Source organism: Pseudophryne corroboree, chromosome 2 (genome assembly GCF_028390025.1).
Source record: "Pseudophryne corroboree isolate aPseCor3 chromosome 2, aPseCor3.hap2, whole genome shotgun sequence".
NCBI classification, from domain to species: domain Eukaryota; kingdom Metazoa; phylum Chordata; class Amphibia; order Anura; family Myobatrachidae; genus Pseudophryne; species Pseudophryne corroboree.
In genome coordinates this window covers 488,336,968-488,361,546 of record NC_086445.1, presented here as the reverse complement: position 1 = coordinate 488,361,546, position 24,579 = coordinate 488,336,968, and the positions used below count along the sequence as shown (strand labels likewise).

At 44.3% G+C, this 24,579-nt stretch overlaps 1 protein-coding gene across 1 annotated transcript in view; it reads right to left on the bottom strand.

Annotated features, from left to right (window-relative positions):
* Window positions 1-24,579, bottom strand: part of PPM1E (protein phosphatase, Mg2+/Mn2+ dependent 1E) — a 459,180-nt gene that overhangs the window by 283,715 nt on the left and 150,886 nt on the right. The gene's annotated exons all lie outside the window — the stretch shown is intronic.

Here is a 24,579-nt window from a genome sequence, read left to right as displayed (position 1 = left end):
ACTAAATCACAGAGAAAAATACGTATTAAAGTATATCTTTGTGAAAATCCTATATCAATATAAAACCTGAAGCACCAAGCCCCCTCAGGTTATAGAATATAGGGATAGCAAGTTGAGTGAAAGACACGAAATGGACACAACTCAGCTATCTAATGCACAAATAGCTATATAGTCAATAGATATAACACTGCACAGTAAAAACTGGATGTATATCACAGGGTAATTGTACTAGAAAACCCTGACTAAATGCACTCTTTCTTAACTAGCACTGTCTAAAAAGGCAGGTAGAATACTTAAGTGTCATGTAAAGTCACAGCACTGACAACCAGGCGGCTTTACACAGGAGGATTTGCCCAAGCAGTCCCAGGAACAGTGAAGCTGAGAGACAATGGTGCCCAGACACTGACAGGGAGTGAGGGAGAGACAGATATGCAGCTCCAGGGCGGGAACATTTGCGAGAAATGGCGCCCTGGGGCTGGGGTAGGGGCTTCAGGTCTAAGCCTTATCCCCCTGCTGGCAAAACTACTGGGTACTGTGGGCTACTGAAAATGGTTTAGAGAGAAAACCTGAACCGCACCCATGACCTGGTGATCTAGTGGGATTGCCTGTACTGCCACAGTGTCCACCGCCAGCGTGCGCGGCCCGCCTCCCACTGACTGCACCGGATCACGATAAAGACCGGGTCCCGCAAGCGGGACCCACTCACCACCTCCCAAAGCGCTCGATCCCGGAGAGCCCCCGTCGTATGTGCCTGACGTGAAGAAAACCGGAGCCTCCTGCTGTAGTTACCTGGCAACCAGGGCTCGGGAGTGTACAGCGCCGCTGGGGAGAGCTGGAGCTGCAGCAGTGAATGTCTTCTGACATTTACCACCGCTGCTACCCTTGTAGTCTTCACTTCTTCTTCAAAAAAAGCTCTTCTTAGGGCTGCCTGGAGCAGTCCCTCTGTTATGTGCCTGCTTACTGCAGCACCAACTACAAAACTGAGCTCCTGTGCAGGGAGGCGGGGTTATAGAGGAGGCGGCGCTGTGCATTCTGGGAACAGTCAAAGCTTTGAGCCTGTTGGTGCCTCGGATCAAGATCCTACTCTACACCCTAATGTCTATCCTTGTGGAGCCCAGTGTACCCCGCAGCAGAAAGAAAATTGTTGGGGATAAGGGGTATACTTGGTATAAACACAGTCTCACCTGCGCCACATCCCATTAGAATTTCTGCCTTAATTAGGTTCCTCTGCAGAGCTGTGACTTTAAGTCGGCTTCCGTTGCATAAGTTGTGCAGAGTCAAGGTCCGCAGAAGTATGATCGGATCACCAACTTTCAGTGCGCTGAGTATCAAGCGCCTGGTTTTTCCTTTATCGCTCCTCTCCCTGACGTCACATTGAGATCATACATGCCACAGTTTCTTTCTAGGCCACTAAGCTGTACAATAGTGAAAACACTATCCAAATTCATCAAGTACTTTTTGTGTGATGCCGGAACAGACAGAAAAAAATCTGTAAAAAAAATGTTTTCATCTCAATAGTTTATACAGGCTCTAGAAGTATACTGTATTTCTCAAAAAGAATTGCTATGTTTAGACACAACCCTTACAGTTTTATTATATTTATAGATAAAAAAGGTCACATACAAACACAAACAGATAGTTTAGTTGCACTTGCATGCGGTGTATATCAAAGAGGAGTGTTTCTGTAATGACAAGAGGGGTCATTCCGAGTTGATCGCTCACTGCCGATGTTCGCTGCGTAGCGATCATTTTAAAAAATGGCAAAACTACGCATGCGCATGGGGCGCAATATGCATGCGCGGCGTATGGGTACAAAGAGCATCGCTGTTTTGCACTGCTTATAGCGACTATTCCATTCGCACAGCCGATCGCAAGGAGATTGACTAGAAGAAGGCGTTTATGGGTGTCAACTGACCGTTTTCAGGGAGTGTTTGGAAAAACGCAGGCGTGGCCGGGCGTTTGCAGGGCGGGTGTTTGACGTCAATTCCGGGACATTCGTCGCTGCAATCATGGCACAGAATAAGTAACTGCAGGGCTGGTCTTGTTCTGGACAAAATGTGTTTGTACCCACTCGGCTGCACAGGCGTTCGCACACTTGCAAAGCATAAATACGCTCCCCCGTGGGCAGCGACTATGCGTTTGCACGGCTGCTAAAAGTAGCTAGCGAGCGATCAACTCAGAATGAGGGCCAATGTGCATTGTAACACTAAAGCAATCCACTGTAGTGCCAATCTGCTTACGGGTGTGGATTGTTAGGTCGACACCACATGGTCGACAGTGAAAAGGTCGACATGGTTGAAAGGTCGACATGGCAATTAGGTCGACATGTGCATGGTTGACACACATAGTCAACACATGTTTTTAGTTTAGTTTTTTTTTGGGGGGGGGATAGTGAATGCTTATGGGACCACCTTCAGTTGTACAGCGTCCCCTCGCCACACTTCGGGCACTGTAACTCGCTGAGTTCGCCACAAGGTTTATAACCAACTCTATTCCCACTTGGATAGAGAAGGTATGTATAAAACTGTGTCGATCATGTACATGTCACCCTATTGACCATGTTGGCCTAGTCATATGTCGACCTTCTGTCAGTGTCCACTATGTGGTGTCGGCCTAGTGACTGTAGACCTAGACACAGTAGACCTAACAACCGGATTCCCCAGTTTCCACAGGTATAACACATGCCAGCACCAACACAGAAAGACCATGATCCCAACACAATTTGAAACAATAAGATTGCGTATTTGCATTTTTCTACACATACAAACCTCTATATAAAGAAAATACAATATATAATAAATATATATTAATTACACTACCCATGAATATAGAGTCATACTATTTAAGCAAATCTGGTTCCAGATCTTGTGGTGCCCAGGATGAACGTTTCCTTTGCCCCCCCCCGCCCCTCTATTCAAAATTGGCACAGTGCACACCTAAGGCGCGCGTCAAAACTATATTGGCATGGCTTCATGGGGAAGGGGCATGGCCACGGAATAGTACCAAATCACATAACCCCACACAATAGTGTCCGTCGGTCACTTTACACAACACAGTAGTACCCATTATACATGCCAGGGAGAGCCCCTTATACACATTACGCCAGGTAGGGCTCCTCTTATACATGTTACAACAGGTAGAGCCACATTTATTCACATTGCGCCTGGGTAGAGCCCCTTCTATATACGTTATGCTAGGTAGAGCCCCTTTTATACATGTTACTTCAGGTCGGACCCCATTTATACACATTGTGCCAGGTAGAGCCCCTTCTATATACGTTATGCCAGGTAGAGCCCCTTTTATACAGGTTACATCAGGTAGAGCCTCTTATACACGTTCCGAAAGGTAGACCTCCTTACACAAGTTACGCCAGGTAGAGTCCCTTATACAAATTGTGCCAGGAAGAGCCCCTTACACATGTTACGCCAGGTAGAGGCCCTCATTCCGAGTTGATCGCTCGCTAGCTGCTTTTAGCAGCATTGCAAACGCTAGGCCGCCGCCCTCTGGGAGTGTATTTTAGCTTAGCAGAATAGCGAACGAAAGATTAGCAGAACTGCTCGAAAATCTTTTCCTGCAGTTTCTGAGAAGCTGCAGACCTACTCCTAGATTGCGATCACCTCAGTCCGTTTAGTTCCAGCTTTGACGTCACAAACATGCCCTGCGTTCGGCCAGCCACTCCCCCGTTTCCCCAGCCACTCCTGCGTTTTAGCCTGACACGCCTGCGTTTTTTAGCACACTCCCGGAAAACGGTCATTTTCCGCCCACAAACACCCACTTTCTGTCAATCACACACCGATCAGCAGAGCGACTGAAAAGCGTCGCTCGCCCCTGTGTAAAATTGTTTAGTTTTGTGTGAAATTACTTGGCGCGTGCGCCCTGCGGGCCATACGCATGCGCACAACAGACGGTGTTTAGCCTGATCGGTATGCTGCGAAAAACGGCAGTGAGCGATCAACTCGGAATGAGGGCCAGAGTCTCTTATACACATTGCACCAGGTAGAGCCCCTTACACACGTTACACTAGGTAAAGCCTCTTATACACATTGCACCATGTAGAGTCTCTTATACACATTGTGCCAGGTAGAGCCTTTTATACACATTGTGCCAGGTAAAGCCCCTTATACACATTACGCCAGATAGAGCCCCTTATACACATTGAGCCACTTAGAGGGGTGTGGTATAGCACATAGACAGTTAAAAGATAGACAGTCATTAGGTAGACACCATATGGTCGACAGTCAAAAGTCAGACAGGGTCAAAAGTCCGACGTGGTCAAAAGTCAGACAGGGTCATAAGTCAGGCACAATTTTTTTTTGTGTGTTTTTAAAAAAATGTAACCCAAATTTGGTGAAATTTGACCCCTCGCACTCGCTCCGCCACAACTTTACTAGAAGGTAATAGTTTGTGATAGTAAATGAGGCAAAAGTTGTAAAAATCACAGAAAAAAACCCAAACATATTTTTTTTGTGTCTGACTTTTGACCCTCTCTGACTTTTGACTATCAACAATATGGTGTCTACCTAATGACTGTCTATCTTTTAACTGTCTATCTATAGACTGGAACCCCACTTATACACATTGTGCCAGGTAGAACCTCTTATACACATTTCACCAGATAAAGTCTCTTATACATATTGCGCCAGGTAGCCCCTTATACACACTGCACCAGGTAGCACCTCTTATACACATTGCTCCAGGTAGCCCCTTATACATATTGCACCAGGTAGAGCCTCTCTATATATAGAGTGTGTATGTGTATGTACAGTATATGTGTGTGTGTTAGTGTGCCATCCGCCCAGTTGCCTGTGTAGGTCCTACAGCTCCTGCTCTCTTACCCACACGCTGGGAGGAAGTGAGTAGCAGGGGAAGGGGGTGGGGGGTGCTGCCAGTGGGAGGCTGGAAGCAGGAGGTGGACAGCAGGGAAGGTGTGAAAAGTGGCAAGTGGGGGTGGAGATTTGCATTGACCTGGCAACCCGTTCACACCGCACAGCGTCCAGGGTTGAAACCGCGTTCAACCCTGGTCGCTACCAGGGTTGAAATACCGGGTCGCTCGACACAGAATATTTCCTCTGGGCCCTTTCAGACAGCACAGCAACACGGGTTACTGCGTGCTCATGTGCAATAACCCATGTTAAAAGCTGGTGGTCTGAAAGGGGTATAAGGAAGGGGAGGCTAGAGACCTTTCAGCATGAATCCATGTGATATAATGTGGGGTTTACACATCAAAAAGCGCATTAAAACCTACGTTTGGAGAATACTGAACTGTACTAAATACACTAATAAATATTTTCTTTAGTAGCAATTCATTGCATGTTTTAACACCCCAAGATCATGACAAGGTTACACATTTGATATGTACAGTTCCTCTACACAGCTGACACAATCTTTTAGAATAAGCATTTTCCAAGCCACAACCACCAACATGCTTTTCAGAATCAAAGGAGAGCGAGCCAGAAAGTACTATGGCTATCAAGCATTACATAATGGCCCTCATTCCGAGTTGTTCGCTCGCAAGGCGATTTTAGCAGTATTGCACACGCTAAGCCGCCGCCTACTGGGAGTGAATCTTAGCTTCTTAAAATTGCGAACGATGTATTCGCAATATTGCGATTACACACCTCGTAGCAGTTTCAGAGTAGCTTCAGACTTACTCGGCATCTGCGATCAGTTCAGTGCTTGTCGTTCCTGGTTTGACGTCACAAACACACCCAGCGTTCGCCCACACACTCCTCCGTTTCTCCAGCCACTCCCGCGTTTTTTCCGGAAACGGTAGCGTTTTTATCCACACGCCCATAAAACGCCGTGTTTCCGCCCAGTAACACCCATTTCCTGTCAATCACACTACGATCGCCGGAGCGAAGAAAAAGCCGTGAGTAAAAATCCTATCTTCATAGCAAATTTACTTGGCGCAGTCGCAGTGCGGACATTGCGCATGCGCACTAAGCGGAAAATCGCTGCGATGCGATGAAATTTACCGAGCGAACAACTCGGAATGAGGGCCAATGTCTTTAATGAGTCATTTCAGAGACTCTGAACTTATTTACAATCACATTGTAGAATGTTATATTTGGGAAGTGAACAGGCTTACCACATACAACACCATTTTGGCAGGATAACTGAAACATTTACCTTGTAATCAATGCAAGCAAATATGATATAAGCATTTCAGAAGCATTATATTGGCTAGGTCTGTACAAATATCAGCTACTGGAAAACTTTGAAAGTTTTGCCACTAAACCCCTTTTGACCTCTCCAAATGTAAGCTAATCTAACACAATTTTAGCTCTTGATATCCTTTAGCTGTGGCTTCAGCTTTTTCAAGATGACGACTCCTTTCTCTTCAGTGCGCTTTCCTTTTCAATTCAGCTCCAGCTCCCCCAGGAGCCTGCAGCAGTCAGTCTCTGTAATGTCATTTCCCAGTCTGCCTTACAATATCTGTAAATGTCAACGCTTGTCATGTGCTCGCAGCATCTTGGTCTCATGTGGGCTGCACACTTCCACTGCCTCACAGTGCAGGAGTACAGTTTCTTCATCTTAAAACTATATGCTGTTCTAGCAATGTTGTGCTGAAATTATTTCTGTGGTGGGCCACATGTATGATGAATGAAATGACTGCATGTATGGATCAATGTATACACTAATGTAAAGGAGAGGTTATAAAAGAAGGAAAAGATCAAAAGGTTTGCGTATAGTAGAAAATAATACACATTAACAGCCAGCTGCAGTGTCAGGGGGAGATGTATCATGCCATGGAGAGAGATACATTCGAGAGAAAAAGTACCAACCTATCAGCCGCCCAACACAACCTCAAATACAGGTTGACACCTGTCTACGCAGCCCGGCTGCATATGCAGGCACACCGCCGCCATGTTTCCAATCACAGGAAATGCAGGGACATCATCGGGCCGCCCCGAAAATGGCTATGATACGCCTGCGTTTCCTGGTCCACTCCCCCTCAACACTGCCCTCGGATGCCCGCCGTCTGTCAGTCACGATGTGATCGCATCCTTCTGGAATGCCATTGCATCATGATAGCTCGCGCACATGCCCTGCACCGGCTGCATGTGCGCAGACATCAGAAAATCGCCCGTTTGCATTTTTGGACATCTGCGTCCACCTCTGAATAGCCCCCAATGTGCAGTTACGTGTAGTACAGTGAACTTACTGCATATATTTGGTATGTGTCATTGCTCGGTCCAGCTCCCTCAATGCTACTCCACGCATAGTGTCATTGTACAGCAGGGGAGGGGCCACAATGACAACATACGCAGTGAATAGCATACTTAAGGGCCCCTCCATTTCTACGGGATACCGGAAGGTGGTCTCCTCTACAGGAAGAACTTCCAGTTAGCAGGCAAGTGTGAGTTATGGCAATGGTTCTCAAACTGAGTGCAGAGGTACCCTGGGGTGCCTTGGGGTACTTGCAGTGGTGCCACGTGTTGGTGGTCCAGGACCAGATTATATTATTTATGGTCAATATAATAGGTAAAACCAGTGCTGGTGGCTGTCAATAATAAATCTGTCTACAAACAGAAGCGCAACCCTGTCCACCAGCATATAACGGAACCTAACGTTGACAGATAAACATCAGTTACTTTATTTTTTACTGAATTTCTCAATAAGAAACGTTAGACCTAGGGGTCTTGTGCAGCAACTGCTGATACTCTATGGTGCCGTGATTCAAATAAGTTTGGGAACCACTGATTTATGGGTTTGTAGCTTTTCACCAAACTACTGATGTGTGTATATTTTTTTTTGCCATGCCTATCCATTATGTTTGTGCTCCAATTAATATGGTGCTACATATAGTAAATAGACTGTTTAGGTAGGAAATATAAGTAGAAAAAGCGAAAGTTGCCATGGAGCTTACAGCCACCCACAGCCACTTCCCACTGTATGTAAAAGAAAAAAAACCCTGTCGTAGTGCATTAGATATAATACCCCCTGAGTTAGCTTATGACTTTATTAGCAACCCATGGCTATATCACCGTGGCAATGCTCTCTGGCCATTATTCTGCAAATTGAAGCATTTAATCACAACAAAGAAGCTATCATTTATCTAAACGAAAATGTTGTTCAGTCAATTCAACAATATTTTCATCTCAGCTTTCCTGTTCTTAAACTCCCGCAGATACATATTTCAATGCCAACATAAATTAGACTGCATTACACTAGATATGGACATTGCTATACATTCTACACACCACAGGTGATTTGCTAGTCTGTACATATATTTACAGCTCCCTATGAAGCCTGTACTCATTCCCAGCAGGAGAACACAGAAGCACCAGACACGGTATACACAGTCGATGAGCAATATGTCTGCAGCACTTTTACCAGGGAGATATTTAACCCCTTCATTTAATACATATCTGTGGGTTGTGTGCACATTCATAACCAGGGTCTGTCGCATGTGGGCGTATTTATAATGGGTGCAGGGTGTGCGGTGCACATGGGCCCACATTGCACACTCATAGATGATACATAACTGTCCCGCAGAGCCATTTTCCTGTAGATCTGCTCATGTGCAGTACAGAAATCACTGGGAAAATGGCGCAGATATCATTTTACTGGAGATTTTCACATGCTCAGTAGATTCTGGTACAGAGTTTGCTCAGGGCATGGGGTGGTGGGACAGGGAGGATGCACGAAGACTGCACACAGACTCTCTTCTCTCTTGAAGCTCCTCTGGTGGGAAGTGGTGATGTTCCACTTTCGTCAGGAATACCTTTTTTAGTTCTTGGTCTAGTCAAGTGAATTTAATATAACACGATTGCTCCATCTGGCAACACAAGATGTACACATTTATTTATATGGTGCTTTACAATGTACAGTAAAATTACCTTACAGCATCTGTAAAAGTCATTGGTAGTAACAGCAAGGTCAAATAATTGAATAAAAAAGATATTAACTGCACTGCACTGCACTGAGCCCTTGCTGAGTAATTAGGTAGCTGAAGAACTAAAGAAAGACTGCCATGTAAATGTACTAAACATCTAAAAGTGATGGCAAGTAAAGGAACAATAGGTGTTGTGTTTGGGCTCTGCAACATTGCTTGTAATCTAGAAAGTAGGATTTAACTGGAGACATGAAGACTGTAGGTCCTGAGAAATTATACTGCTAAAGTAGCAGTTAGAGATTAACATAGTGTTAGGTCCATATGTATTTGAACACTGACACAATTTTCCTAATTTTGGCTCTGTAAGCCATCACAGTTGACTTGAAATGAAACAATGGAGATCACAGAATCATAGAATTTTGATGGCAGATATGAACCACTTTGGTACATCTAGTCTGCCCTAGGCACATGTACAAGCACTAACTAGGGTAACTTTTTTGTTGGGAGCCACTTAACCTACCAGTATATTTTTGAAGTGTGGGAGGAAACCAGAGTACATGGAGGAAACCTACATAAGAATATACAAACTCCACACAGTTAAGATCACGGGGGGAATCAAACTCATTACCTCAGTGCTGCGAGGCAGTAATGCTAACCATAACAGTATCTGTAATGCCCTGGATGTAATTGAGGTGCAGATTTTCCGCTTTAATAAAAGGAATTGATTCAAAATATTGTATAAAACATCTATGAATTGCAACCATTTTTATATACAGTCCCCTATTTTCAGGGCTAAAATGTAATAGGGCAAAAATCATACATAAAATGTTAATTTTTAATACTTTGTCAACAATCCTTTGCAGACAATGACTGCCTGAAGTCTTGAACACATGGACATCGTCAAATGCTGGGTTTCCTCCTTTGTTATGGTTTATCAGACCTTTACTGCAGAAGTCCTCAGTTGTTGTTTGTTTGTGGGTCTTTTTGCCTTTAGTTATGTCATTGCAAAATATTCAACTTTTTGCCTTAAAAAACTTCTGGGTTGCTTTCACAGTATGTTTTGGGTTATTGTCCATCTGTACTATGAAGCACAGGCCAATCAACTATGCTGAATTTGGCTGAATCTGATCAGAAAGTATAGTCATTGAACTGAATCGCTACACTAGAGATCTATGTAGACAGAGATACTTCAGAATTCTTCCAACTGCTTCTGTCTTCTGTCACCTCATCAATAAATATAACAAAAGTACCAACAGCAATAGCGCTATAACTTGTAAACCACACAAGGATATACTTTACATCCAGGTATTATTCTGAACGTCCACAATTCAATTGTCAAAGGGTTCCTCAAGGGATGAAAAATATAAACAACAATAAAATTAATATAGTGTAGCATTTTCAGTATAAATCCATAATAAACACCACTAGGTGTAATGTAGTAGGAGTATGGTGATTAAAGATGATCTCTTTCACCGATTTTTACTCCCCTTCAAACGCTTTTGGTGCTCCATTACACCTAGTGATGTTTGTATAGTGAAAATACTACACTATATTGCATTTTATTGTTGTTTATATTTTTCATGTACCTGGAGGAACCCTTTGACAATTGAATTGTGGACGTTTAGAATAATACCTGGATGTAAAGTATATCCTTGTGTGGTTTACAAGTTATAGCGCTGTTGCTGTTGGTACTTTTGTTATATGAATTTATCGGCACATGAGACAGGTGACTCATTTTTACAACACATTGCAGCTGTAATTATTGCGCTAGGAATTGGTGCCTTTTTTGAACCTACCTCATCAATAAATATTAGTGACCAAGGGCCTGAATCACTACCATTTGGAAATGTGAGATTGCACGCAGAAAGCGATTATCTTCAGATTGCAACCGCCTTGCGTATGCAGCATAATTGTAAAGAGTACACATTTTGATTGACAGGAAGTGACTGTTCGTGGGTGGTAACATGGCATTTATGGGGGAGTGGTTGGGAAAACACAGGCGTGTCATGGCCGTTTTCAGTGACTGTGTCTGACGTCATCTGCGAATGATGCGTTCCAAAAAGAAACATGGCGCTCTGTGCAACTGCATTCTCATTGATCTGAGTATGCTGGGGTTAGCCGCAACTATCGATGATGCTTATTTTTTGAGTATGCATTGCAATTCTTCTAATGCAATGCTATGCAGATTTGTGAAGGCATCGGTAGGCATCTTTTATCCTTTCTGGGAGGCTCTTCACATTTTTAACAAGAGCAGATATGTGAAAATCGATATCTCATCCTCAATAGCGATCCGTAATTAATCAGGCCCCCTGTGCCATTAGAAGCGATGCAGGAACATACCATCACACTGCCACCACCATGTTTTACAGATGATATGATATACTTTGGATCATAAGACATTCCAAGACTTCTCCATAATGTTCTTCCCATCATTCTGTTACAGGTTGATCTTAGTTTCATCTGTCCAAATGCTGTTCTAGAACAGGGCTGGCTTTTTTAGATTTTTTTTTGCAAAGTCCAAACTGTCCTATTTTTGAGGCTGGTATACACCTTGTGGTAGAACCCTCTGTATTTGCTCTTGTGAAATCTTCTCTTTATGTTCTATTTGAATCATGATATGACACCCTCCTGGAGAGTGTTCTTCACTTGACTGGATAATAAGAATTTACTTACCGATAATTCTATTTCTCATAGTCCGTAGTGGATGCTGGGACTCCGTAAGGACCATGGGGAATAGCGGCTCCGCAGGAGACTGGGCACAAAAGTAAAAGCTTGAACTAGCTGGTGTGCACTGGCTCCTCCCCCTATGACCCTCCTCCAAGCCTCAGTTAGGATACTGTGCCCGGACGAGCGTACATAATAAGGAAGGATATTGAATCCCGGGTAAGACTCATACCAGCCACACCAATCACACCGTACAACCTGTGATCTGAACCCTGGCTCACAACAATAATAACCCGAATTTTGTAACAATGACTATATACAAGTATTGCAGACAATCCGCACTTGGGATGGGCGCCCAGCATCCACTACGGACTATGAGAAATAGAATTATCGGTAAGTAAATTCTTATTTTCTCTAACGTCCTAAGTGGATGCTGGGACTCCGTAAGGACCATGGGGATTATACCAAAGCTCCCAAACGGGCGGGAGAGTGCGGATGACTCTGCAGCACCGAATGAGAGAACTCCAGGTCCTCCTCAGCCAGGGTATCAAATTTGTAGAATTTAGCAAACGTGTTTGCCCCTGACCAAGTAGCTGCTCGGCAAAGTTGTAAAGCCGAGACCCCTCGGGCAGCCGCCCAAGATGAGCCCACCTTCCTTGTGGAATGGGCTTTTACAGATTTTGGCTGTGGCAGGCCTGCCACAGAATGCGCAAGCTGAATTGTACTACAAATCCAACGAGCAATCGTCTGCTTAGAAGCAGGAGCACCCAGCTTGTTGGGTGCATACAGGATAAACAGAGAGTCAGATTTCCTGACTCCAGCCGTCCTGGAAATATATATTTTGAGGGCCCTGACTACGTCCAGTAACTTGGAGTCCTCCAAGTCCCTAGTAGCCGCAGGCACCACAATAGGCTGGTTCACGTGAAACGCTGAAACCACCTTTGGGAGAAATTGAGGACGAGTCCTCAATTCTGCCCTATCCGTGTGAAAAATCAGGTAAGGGCTTTTATAAGATAAAGCCGCCAATTCTGAGACACGCCTGGCTGAAGCCAGGGCTAACAGCATTACCACCTTCCATGTGAGATATTTTAATTCCACAGTGGTGAGTGGTTCAAACCAATGTGATTTTAGGAACCACAAGACCACATTGAGATCCCAAGGTGCCACCGGGGGCACAAAAGGAGGCTGTATATGCAGTACCCCTTTGACAAACGTCTGGACTTCAGGCACTGAAGCCAGTTCTTTTTGGAAGAAAATCGACGGGGCCGAAATTTGAACCTTAATGGACCCTAATTTTAGGCCCATAGACAGTCCTGTTTGCAGGAAATGTAGGAAGCGACCCAGTTGAAATTCCTCTGTAGGGGCCTCTTTGGCCTCACACCACGCAACATATTTTCGCCAAATGCGGTGATAATGTTTTGCGGTTACATCCTTCCTGGCCTTTATCAGGGTAGGGATGACTTCTTCTGGAATGCCTTTTTCCTTCAGGATCCGGCGTTCAACCGCCATGCCATCAAACGCAGCCGCGGTAAGTCTTGGAACAGACAAGGTCCCTGCTGGAGCAGGTCCTTTCTTAGAGGTAGAGGCCACGGGTCCTCCGTGAGCATCTCTTGAAGTTCCGGGTACCAAGTCCTTCTTGGCCAATCCGGAACCACGAGTATAGTTCTTACTCCTCTCCTTTTTATGATTCTCAGTACTTTTGGTATGAGAGGCAGAGGAGGGAACACATACACTGACTGGTACACCCATGGTGTTACCAGAGCGTCCACCGCTATTGCCTGAGGGTCCCTTGACCTGGCGCAATATCTGTCTAGTTTTTTGTTGAGACGGGACGCCATCATGTCCACCTTTGGTTTTTCCCAACGGTTTACCATCTCTTGGAAGACTTCTGGATGAAGTCCCCACTCCCCCGGGTGAAGGTCGTGTCTGCTGAGGAAGTCCGCTTCCCAGTTGTCCACTCCCGGAATGAACACTGCTGACAGTGCTATCACATGATTCTCCGCCCAGCGAAGAATCCTTGCAGCTTCTGCCATCGCCCTCCTGCTTCTCGTGCCGCCCTGTCTGTTTACGTGGGCGACCGACGTGATGTTGTCCGATTGGATCAATACCGCCTGACCCTGAAGCAGGGGTTTTGCTTGACTTAGGGCATTGTAAATGGCCCTTAGTTCCAGAATGTTTATATGAAGAGATGTTTCCATGCTTGACCACAAGCCCTGGAAATTTTGTCCCTGTGTGACTGCTCCCCAGCCTCTCAGGCTGGCATCTGTGGTCACCAGGATCCAATCCTGAATGCCGAATCTGCGGCCCTCCAGTAGATGAGCACTCTGCAGCCACCACAGAAGAGACACCCTTGTCCTTGGCGACAGGGTTATCCGCTGATGCATCTGAAGATGCGATCCGGACCATTTGTCCAGAAGATCCCACTGAAACGTTCTTGCATGGAATCTTCCAAATGGAATCGCTTCGTAAGAAGCCACCATTTTTCCCAGGACCCTCGTGCACTGATGCACTGACACCTGGCCTGGTTTTAGGAGATTCCTGACTAGCTCGGATAACTCCCTGGCCTTCTCCTCTGGGAGAAACACCTTTTTCTGGACTGTGTCCAGAATCATTCCTAGGAACAGGAGACGTGTCGTTGGAATCAGCTGCGATTTTGGAATATTTAGGATCCACCCGTGCTGACGTAACACTAACTGAGATAGTGCTACTCCGACTTCTAACTGTTCCCTGGACCTTGCCCTTATCAGGAGATCGTCCAAGTAAGGGATAATTAAAACGCCTTTTCTTCGAAGAAGAATCATCATTTCGGCCATTACCTTGGTAAAGACCCGAGGTGCCGTGGACAACCCAAACGGCAGCGTCTGAAACTGATAATGACAGTTTTGTACTACAAACCTGAGGTACCCTTGGTGAGAAGGGTAGATTGGGACGTGGAGATAAGCATCTTTGATGTCCAGAGACACCATATAGTCCCCTTCTTCCAGGTTTGCTATCACTGCTCTGAGTGACTCCATCTTGAATTTGAACCTCTTTATGTAAGTGTTCAAGGATTTTAGATTTAAAATTGGTCTCACCGAGCCGTCCGGCTTCGGTACCACAAACAGCGTGGAATAATACCCCTTTCCCTGTTGTAGGAGAGGTACCTTGATTATCACCTGCTGGGAATACAGCTTGTGAATGGCTTCCAAAACTGCCTCCCTGTCGGAGGGAGACTTTGGTAGAGCAGACTTCAGGAACCGGCGAGGGGGAGACGTCTCGAATTCCAGTTTGTACCCCTGTGATACTACCTGCAGAATCCAGGGGTCCACTTGCGAGTGAGCCCACTGCGCGTTGAAATTTTTGAGACGGGCCCCCACCGTGTCCGAGTCCGCTTGTAAAGCCCCAGCGTCATGCTGAAGACTTGGCAGAAGCAGAGGAGGGCTTCTGCTCCTGGGAAGAGGCTGCCTGGTGCAGTCTTTTTCCTCTTCCTCTGCCCCGGGGCAGAAATGAGTGGCCTTTTGCCCGCCTGTACTTATGGGAACGAAAGGACTGAGTTTGAAAAGACGGTGTCTTTTTCTGCTGAGAGGTGACCTGGGGTAAAAAGGTGGACTTTCCGGCCGTTGCCGTGGCCACCAGGTCCGATAGACCGGCCCCAAATAACTCCTCTCCTTTAAACGGCAATACTTCCATATGTCGTTTGGAATCCGCATCCCCTGACCACTGTCGCGTCCATAACGCTCTTCTGGCAGAAATGGACATAGCACTCACTCTTGATGCCAGGGTGCAAATATCCCTCTGTGCATCACGCATATATAGTAATGCATCCTTCAAATGCTCTATAGTTAGTAATATACTGTCCCTATCCAGGGTATCAATATTTTCAGTCAGGGAATCCGACCACGCCACTACAGCACTGCACATCCAGGCTGATGCGATTGCTGGTCGCAGTATAACACCAGTATGTGTGTATATACCCTTCAGGATATTTTCCAGCCTTCTATCCGCTGGTTCTTTGAGGGCGGCCGTATCAGGAGACGGTAACGCTACTTGTTTAGATAAACGTGTGAGCGCTTTATCTACTTTAGGGGGTGTTTCCCAACGCGCCCTAACCTCTGGCGGGAAAGGGTATAGTGCCAATAATTTATTAGAAATTAGCACTTTTTTATCGGGGGAAACCCACGCTTTATCACACACCTCATTTAATTCATCTGACTCAGGAAAAGCTACTGGTAGTTTTTTCACTCCCCACATAATACCCTTCTTTGTGGTACTTGTAGTGTCAGAAATGTTCAATGCCTCCTTCATTGCCGTGATCATGTAACGTGTGGCCCTACTGGACATTACGTTTGTCTCCTCACCGTCGACACTGGACTCAGTATCCGTGTCTGGGTCTGTGTCGACCCACTGAGGTAACGGGCGTTTTATCGCCCCTGACGGTGTCTGAGACGCCTGGACAGGCACTAATTGATTTGTCGGCTGTCTCATGTCGTCAACAGTTTTTTGTAAAGTGCTGACATTGTCACGTAGTTCTTTAAATACAACCATCCAGTCAGGTGTCGACTCCCTAGGGGGTGACATCACTAATACAGGCAATTGCTCTGCTTCCACATCATTTTCCTCCTCATACATGTCGACACAATCGTACCGACACCCAGCACACACACAGGGAATGCTCTGATAGAGGACAGGACCCCACTAGCCCTTTGGGGAGACAGAGGGAGAGTTTGCCAGCACACACCAGAGCGCTATATATATATATATATATATATAGGGATAACCTTATATAAGTGTTACTCCCTTTTATAGCTGCTGTTTATAATTTAGCTGCCAATAGTGCCCCCCCTCTCTCGTTTTTACCCTGATTCTGTAGGGACTGCAGGGGACAGTCAGGGAGCCGTCCTTCCAGCGGAACTGTGAGGGAAAATGGCGCTTGTGTGCTGAGGAGATAGGCTCCGCCCCTTCATGACGGCCTTATCTCCCGCTTTTTTCTGGAAAACTGGCAGGGGTTAAATACATCCATATAGCCCAGGAGCTATATGTGATGTATTTCTTTTGCCATCCTAAGGTATTTCTGTTTTTATTGCGTCTCAGGGCGCTCCCCCCCAGCGCCCTGCATTCTCAGTGACCGGAGTGTGAAGTGTGCTGAGAGCAATGGCGCACAGCTGCAGTGCTGTGCGCTACCTTAGTTGAAGACAGGAACGTCTTCTGCCGCCGATTTCACCGGACCTCTTCGTTCTTCTGGCTCTGTAAGGGGGCCGGCGGCGCGGCTCCGGGACCCATCCAGGCTGAACCTGTGATCGTCCCTCTGGAGCTAATGTCCAGTAGCCTAAGAAACCCAATCCACTCTGCACGCAGGTGAGTTCGTTTCTTCTCCCCTTAGTCCCACGATGCAGTGAGCCTGTTGCCAGCAGGACTCACTGAAAATAAAAAACCTAAAATAAACTTTTACTCTAAGCAGCTCAGGAGAGCCACCTAGCATGCACCCTTCTCGTTCGGGCACAAAAATCTAACTGAGGCTTGGAGGAGGGTCATAGGGGGAGGAGCCAGTGCACACCAGCTAGTTCAAGCTTTTACTTTTGTGCCCAGTCTCCTGCGGAGCCGCTATTCCCCATGGTCCTTACGGAGTCCCAGCATCCACTTAGGACGTTAGAGAAATTGTGATGTGTTTTTTTTTCTATGCAATGGCAATGGCACTGCAGTCATCCACCACTACTGTTGTCTTCCATGGACACCCAGGCCTTTATGTCCTGTCGGGCTCACAGTGCTTTGTTTTTTTCAGAATGTATTAAACTGTTGATTTGGCCACTCCTAAGGCTCCCGCTATCTCTCTAATAGATTTGTTTTTGCAGCCTGAGTTTTCACATGCATTGAGAGTGCATTAGACCACATGCTGTAGAATCACATCATCAGATTCCAAATGCCACACTTGTAATCAACTCCAGGGGCCAAATGTAATAGAGTGAGAGTTTCAGAAAGTGAGAGATTTGGTAAGGTTTTTCAGTTTGTTTTTTAAAGTGGCAATCATTTACACTGCAAAACCAGGTTGATCTTGATGTGTAAATGATTGCCACTTTTTAAAAAAACGGCAAAACCTTACCAAATCTCTCACGTTTTGAAACTCTCACTCTATTACATTTGGCCCCAGATTTTTTACTTAATTGATAAAGAATTAAGGAAGGAATAGCCCACATCTGTTCATGAAACAGCTTTTGAGTCAACTGTCAAATTATTTTTTCGACACTTGAAAAAGAGGAGGCTACATATTAAACAGCTGTAATTCCTAAACCCTTCCTCCAATTTGGATATGAATACCCTCAAGTTAAAGCTGATAGTCTGCTCTTTAAAACCATAATCATTATAAAACTGTAGCTTGAATATGTTTTAGAAACAGCTAAAATGACAAAAATTGTGTCAGTGTTCAAATATATATGGACCTAACTATGGGGGTCATTCCGAGTTGTTCGCTCGTTGCCGATTTTTGTAACGGAGCGATTAAGGCAAAAAGTTTTCCAGTAGCTGATATTTTTACAGACATAGCCAATATAATGCTTCTAAAATGCTTATATTTGCTTGCATTGATCACAAGGTAAATGTTTCAGTTATCCTGACAAAATGGTGTTGTATGTGGTAAGCCTGTTCACTTCCCAAATATAACAGTCTACAATGTGATTGCAAATAAGTTCAGAGACTCTGAAATGACTCATTAAAGACATTGGGGGTCATTCCGAGTTGATCGCTCGTTGCCGATTTTCGCAACGGAGCGATTAAGGCAAAAATGCGCATGCGCATGGTACGCAGCGCGCATGCGCTAAGTATTTTAGCACAAAACTTAGTAGATTTACTCACGTCCGAACTAAGAATTTTCATTGTTGAAGTGATCGGAGTGTGATTGACATGAATTGGGTGTTTCTGGGTGGAAACTGACCGTTTTCTGGGAGTGTGCGGAAAAATGCAGGCTGCCAGGATAAAACGCAGGAGTGTCTGGAGAAACGGGGGAGTGGATGGCCGAACGCAGGGCGTGTTTGTGACGTCAAACCAGGAACGAAACGGGCTGAGCTGATCGCAGTGTAGGAGTAAGTCTCGAGCTTCTCAGAAACTGCTAAGAATTATTTATTCGCAATTCTGCTAATCTTTCGTTCGCAATTCTGCTAGGCTAAGATACACTCCCAGAGGGCGGCGGCCTAGCGTGTGCAATGCTGCTAAAAGCAGCTAACGAGCGAACAACTCGGAATGAGGGCCTATATAAGGTGTTTTTGAGCAATGGGAGTGGGTAATAATGAAAGGAGGAACAGAATTGTTAAGTATCTTTTCTTTTCAATATTAAAACTTTATTGGACATATAATATAGGTTACAGGGTACAAAAGTAATGTAATGCCTTTGCTACCCATCTTGGTAATAAAAACATTGCTCTTTTAAATATTGGACATAAACACACTGAGAAGCGCTGGGTTTCACAACACGATACTTTGTAAATAACCCCCACCCCCAAGGTTATCACCACCAGAGGGAGGTTCAGTCAGAATAAATGTGTCTAGCGCTAGAAAGAGGGAGAGAAGAGCTCTCCCACACTGTAACATAGAGATGCCTGGGATACATTTCATAATGGACGATGAAGCCTGTGGAATATGGAATTCCCATGGGTTCCATGTCAACGTGAAATTGGATCTTAGAAATAATTTTGCCTATAGGAGGAGGGGAGGGGGGATTTTCATTTTATCACTACAGTGTCTCTAGCCGCTATCAACATATGCCAAGAGACCTATCGGTCTGATATGCAAGATGATACCATTAGATCAAGGCGGGCCTAGTCTAGTGTTTCCCAACCTCTGTCCTCAAGGCACACTAACAGTCCTGGTTTTAATGATATCCAGGCTTGAACACAGGTGACTTAATTAGTACCTCAGTTATTTTGATTTAACCATCTGTGCTGAAGCCTGGATATCACTAAAACCTGCACTGTTGATGTGCCTTGAGGACCGCGGTTGGGAATGCCCGGTCTAGTCATTGGAAGCAAGAGTTGAAAACCTCAACCAAAAAAAGATGTAAAACAGGGCACCCCTTAAATATATGTAAAATAGTGTGCTGTCTTGACTACAGTGCCGCCACATGGCTAAAAAAAGACAAATGCGTCTCATGGGAGTGTGCAGGCGTGACACTGAATGCGGGTGCATACACAGACGCTGAACCGCTCACATAGAACACCACACTCAGATGGAAAAACTGCACCTGCCATAGGGCTGGTGAAAGTTTTGATAATACGACCAATGTTGCGTGCAAAGACACACCAGGTGGTATTGCAGAAGCTATATAAGCTGCAAGTGGGCAACTCAGTCCTTGCACATTTGTACTCTCAGATGTACCCAAGGGAAGGGCTTTGTAATGGTATTTGCATAAATACGCAGCTGCAGTCGGGTCTGTGTCCAATTCTGAATCAGGCCCCGGTGGACACCATATAGTGCATTAAAAATGTTTATCTCTGCACCATACGGAAATAGCAGTATCTTGGACTCCCCAGAGATTCTTATTAAGACCGATTACACTGCTAAAGGAATGGAAAATATAGTGTACGACGTTCAATTATTGTTTAGATATTCATAAACAACCTATGTAATTTATAGAAATTCAGAATAGACTCATTAAAAAAAATCTTATAGTATAGAACATCCCCGCTAAACATAAAGATTTTTCTGAGGAGCCTTTTTCAGTTTACTTGCAGTACCTGTGTTGAAAATGAAATCCTATTTCTGCATGTGAGCATAACATGAGAAACAGGAGTATGCCTAGCTTGCATGTCAGAATACGCACAGTTCCTTGCAGCAGGAAGTACAGAATATAGCACCCTACACATATTCGGTGGGATGTAATGGAGTCCGAGATCATCAGAGGTGCGGAATGCCGGCCGATCTCAAAACCATGCCTTGTGATTGCCCCTTTAAAAAAATGTCAGAGACCGGCCGGCATTCCGCACTTCCAGCAATCTCGGACTGCATTACATCCCGCCGATGATGTCATTTCAACCTGGAAAACGCCATAAACTTTGCACATAACAGAACAATGCATGCATCCAGTAAATGGCATAAGTATGTGATTATCATCGCTGTATTGCACATTTTCTGTGAGGCTGGTACTTAATAAAACAAAAAAAAACCACATTATATCACAAATGTTCATTGGAGAGGCAAGTCTGCCATTTCATAATTTCATAATGAAGTCTTAACCTATTACCGCAAACTGTACTTAATAATTACTTTGTCTTCATAATCTGATTAAAATACACAGAGTGCACACAATGCATGCAAAATTTTAGGTTTTTCGTTTAGTATTTTATAATTTTAGGATTTGTTTCCAACGCTTACAGTACCCCAGAATACTCTTCTGTCTTCATTGCATACACTGCAAATCAATATCACATAAGGTCATTCTAAACCATTCACCTTTCTTTTACCTTCATGGTTGATATGAGGTAGATCTGGGACGCTGCCTTGCTGAAATATAAAGCTTCTTTTCAATTTCCTCACAGAGGGACATTATTACATTCCAGGATTCCTTAATATATAGTAGAATACAAGATTATTTCTTTTTTAACCACTTACCTGACATGGTAACATCAGATGTGATCACACTAGGCTGTGCTTTCCGTGACGTGGTCGCATCTGACACGACCTGTCAGAAAGCTCACTGTGCGGCTGCAGGAAGAGAATCGTCCTGCAGTTGGGGCTCGTCCCTCTGGTGCCTGACACCCCCCCCCCCCAAGTGCCTGCCATGCTGTCGATCGGTCAGTCCGACAGCACCCAGCGGTTGCAGACACTAGAGAAATGTAAAAAAAAAATTAAATTTTTTATACAAAAAGCATCCATCACCTTCCCTGTGAAGCCCCGAGGCTGCAGAGGAGGATCAGGTGCCGGGAGCCTGAAGTCACAATGGTCGCGATGTTCCGCTCAACAATGGTCACGATATTCCACAGATTGATGTTAGTACCGATATTTAGAAATTTACTTTTAATAAAATGGTTTTGGATATACTTTAGATAAATGTTCTTAACCTAATTCAATTACAACAAAAAAGGACAATTTTCTGAGCTGTTTTTGGAAAAAATATTAGTCAGTAAAGTGGTTAATATAGCTTCAGTAATTTTTAGTACTAATACATTCAGAGTATTACAGCTTTGTAGCTTATATATTTCTGTGATGTTTTGCTTTCAATCTGCCTGTCTTCCAAAGCCTCACTCTTGCAATGCAGATCACATTTCTGTTTTTAGACAAATACTGGCATCAGGTTACTTATGGAAAGTATCTTTACTGCACTTCAAAAAGCAAAGTCTTTTCAGGACATTGGACAGTTCTTCCTGTCTGAACGACTGAGAGAGCTTGAGAAGAATCTAAAACAGTGTAAGTTTGTGTGCAAAAGTATTCTTGAAAAAAACAAAAAACAATTATATGTCTACGTACGTGTATATATATATATATATATATATATATATATATATATATATTAATTAGATAGATAGATATATGTAGACATACTGTATAATTGTTTTTTCAAGAACACTTGTGCGCACAAACTTACACTATTTTAGATTCTTTTCCAGCTCTCCAAGTCGTCCAGGCAGGAAGAACTGTCCAATGTCCTGAAAAGACATACATACATACATACATACATACATACATACATACATACATACAAGCACACACACACGCACACTTGTTTACTGGATATGTCATCTGTTCGTCCCAAAATCCCGGCTCCCAAATCTAGCCCATTTGCACAAACAGTGGAAATATTTGAATAGGAATGATGAGTTATTGACCGTTTCAGAGATGCCTGTGGAAAGTATGTCATGTTGACAGTTGGTGGTTTACCAACTTTCATTTGTAGCCTATGCTGCAATCTGTAGTCAAATGATGGCAGGCATAATTAGACTTGTAGGACCAAGGCAGCTGGAGTACCAAAGATTGCCTATTACTATGACATACGGAATGGAGTGTAACCCTGGAGGAGACACGCACATTACTGTCCGGCTTCTGCAGCTGCTCAGTGGTACCCACGCATGATGGTTAGATGCTCAGCTTCACATGATTTCCATAGCAACTTCTGTCTGCTCATCACTGCATGCTGCCAGGTTTTAACTTGCCAGTTGTTGAGGCTTACCGCAGGTTAGTTTAGTTTAGATACTATGCTCTTACTTGTATGGAATGATATACCCTTGACAAATCAAGAAACAGTTGAATCGCTTAAATGCCAATACACTTATTTTAAAGAGCTGTAGCACAACAAATTAACAATAGCTTAACAGCATGCAATTTCCATTTTTAGTTTTTATATTCATAGCTATGTAACTATAGCAACAGTTGCTAGGTTCACTAGCTAGTGTCAGTCATGGTTCTTTCAGTCATTAACACAAAACATACAACGGACAAGTATTAAAGCATGTAACATAGATAAATAAAAGTGCTAGAAACACAACAGCAGCGAGGATTGTTACAAAGCCTGATCATTTTCAGGAAATGGTTATACAGAAAATAAATGGGTAACAGCACTCAATATAAATTAGATTTCTGAAATTGCTATTATGGTTTTTTTAGTACTATTCTTCATGAGGTTTGAAGAATGCATTTATCGTAATTACAGCTTGTGCAGCTGACATTGCAGTAATAGAGTAAGGTAACTATTTAAAGGGGATGCAATCAAAATGCTGGCTGTCCGGTACCCACGTTCAGGAGACCGACACCGGAATACCGACAGCCGGCATTTTACCGATGGACGGAATACAGACACCTGCCTGTAATTCCTACCCGGTTGGTGGGTCCACGCCACAAGGGGACTCGCTGCCGGTATTCCAGCAGATGGGTTGCCACTGTCGGCATACTGACAGCCAGCATCCCATCTGCGATATTACATACTGGATCCATTTAAAGTTGCATTGCAGGTAGGAGCAGAATACTACAATCTATAATTGTACAAGATACAAACGATAATCAGTTTATATATGTGCTGCTTGGCAATTAGATGAGCAGAATAAACTACTTAAAGCCTGTAGTGTGCGCCGTTGCAAAACTGGGTCATAAGAATTGTGCATGGTAATACACTTTGCATGTATAGTAAAATACAGTCTATATAAACAATTGACAAACATCTTTTTATAACGCATAGAGTTGCTACAGTATACTGTATACAGATCATGCTTTAGTAAACTGGTGTCTTTCCACATTACCAGCTGCCCCTATCTGTGTGTTTTCCCCTTTAGTTAATGCTGTATTTTGCTTCATTTTTTTAGTTAGCCTTTAAAGGAGCACTACGTGTGATTCAGGGGTAGATTTATTAAAATGCACATAAGGTTCTTTATAAGCAGGGTCCCGCTTCACCGCATTATCGTGGTGAAGCGGGACCTCTTTTCAAGTGAATTTACTAACCCTGCCTTGTTCGTTATGGGAGCACGTTATCTCACCCTTCTGGTGATACGTGTCCTCCCATAACATGCGTCCGCTTCGGCTGCAGTATCTACTTCCACGCCTGCGCCGTCCAGTAACTCCCAGCGTGCCTTTCGGGAGTTAAGCTGGCGCATGCGCACTTTCATTCTGTGGATGCCGGAGCTTGTCGTGTGTGTAGGGGGAGGAACTGCTTGTACACCCACAGCGCTGGATCTGGGAGGCGAAGAGGAGCAGGGTAGGAGTGACTAACGTTCGGGCACACCGAACGTTCATAAGTTAGCAAGCTTATCGGTGTTCTATCTAACAGATAGAGGCGCCGATAAGGCAGCGGGCGCATAGCGCCCCAGCCTTCTATACCGCATTGCCGGGATACTACATCAGGGGATGCGCTATCTGCGGCACATAACGTGTGCAGATAGCGCTTTAACCCCTAAAGAACTTTAATAAATCTACCCCTCAGTATCTTATATTCTGCGTCATGATTGCAGGAACAAAACTGAAATGTATTTTACCCAAATCAAAGAAACATTTAATCCTGATTTAGGTCTAATTATGAGTAGCTATGTGGATAAAGAGAGAGAAAAGAATGCAGTATAATAGAAATGGATAGACAGCACAGGATGAATCTAGATTAAACAAGGGGAAAGAAAAAGAGAAGAGACTCCATT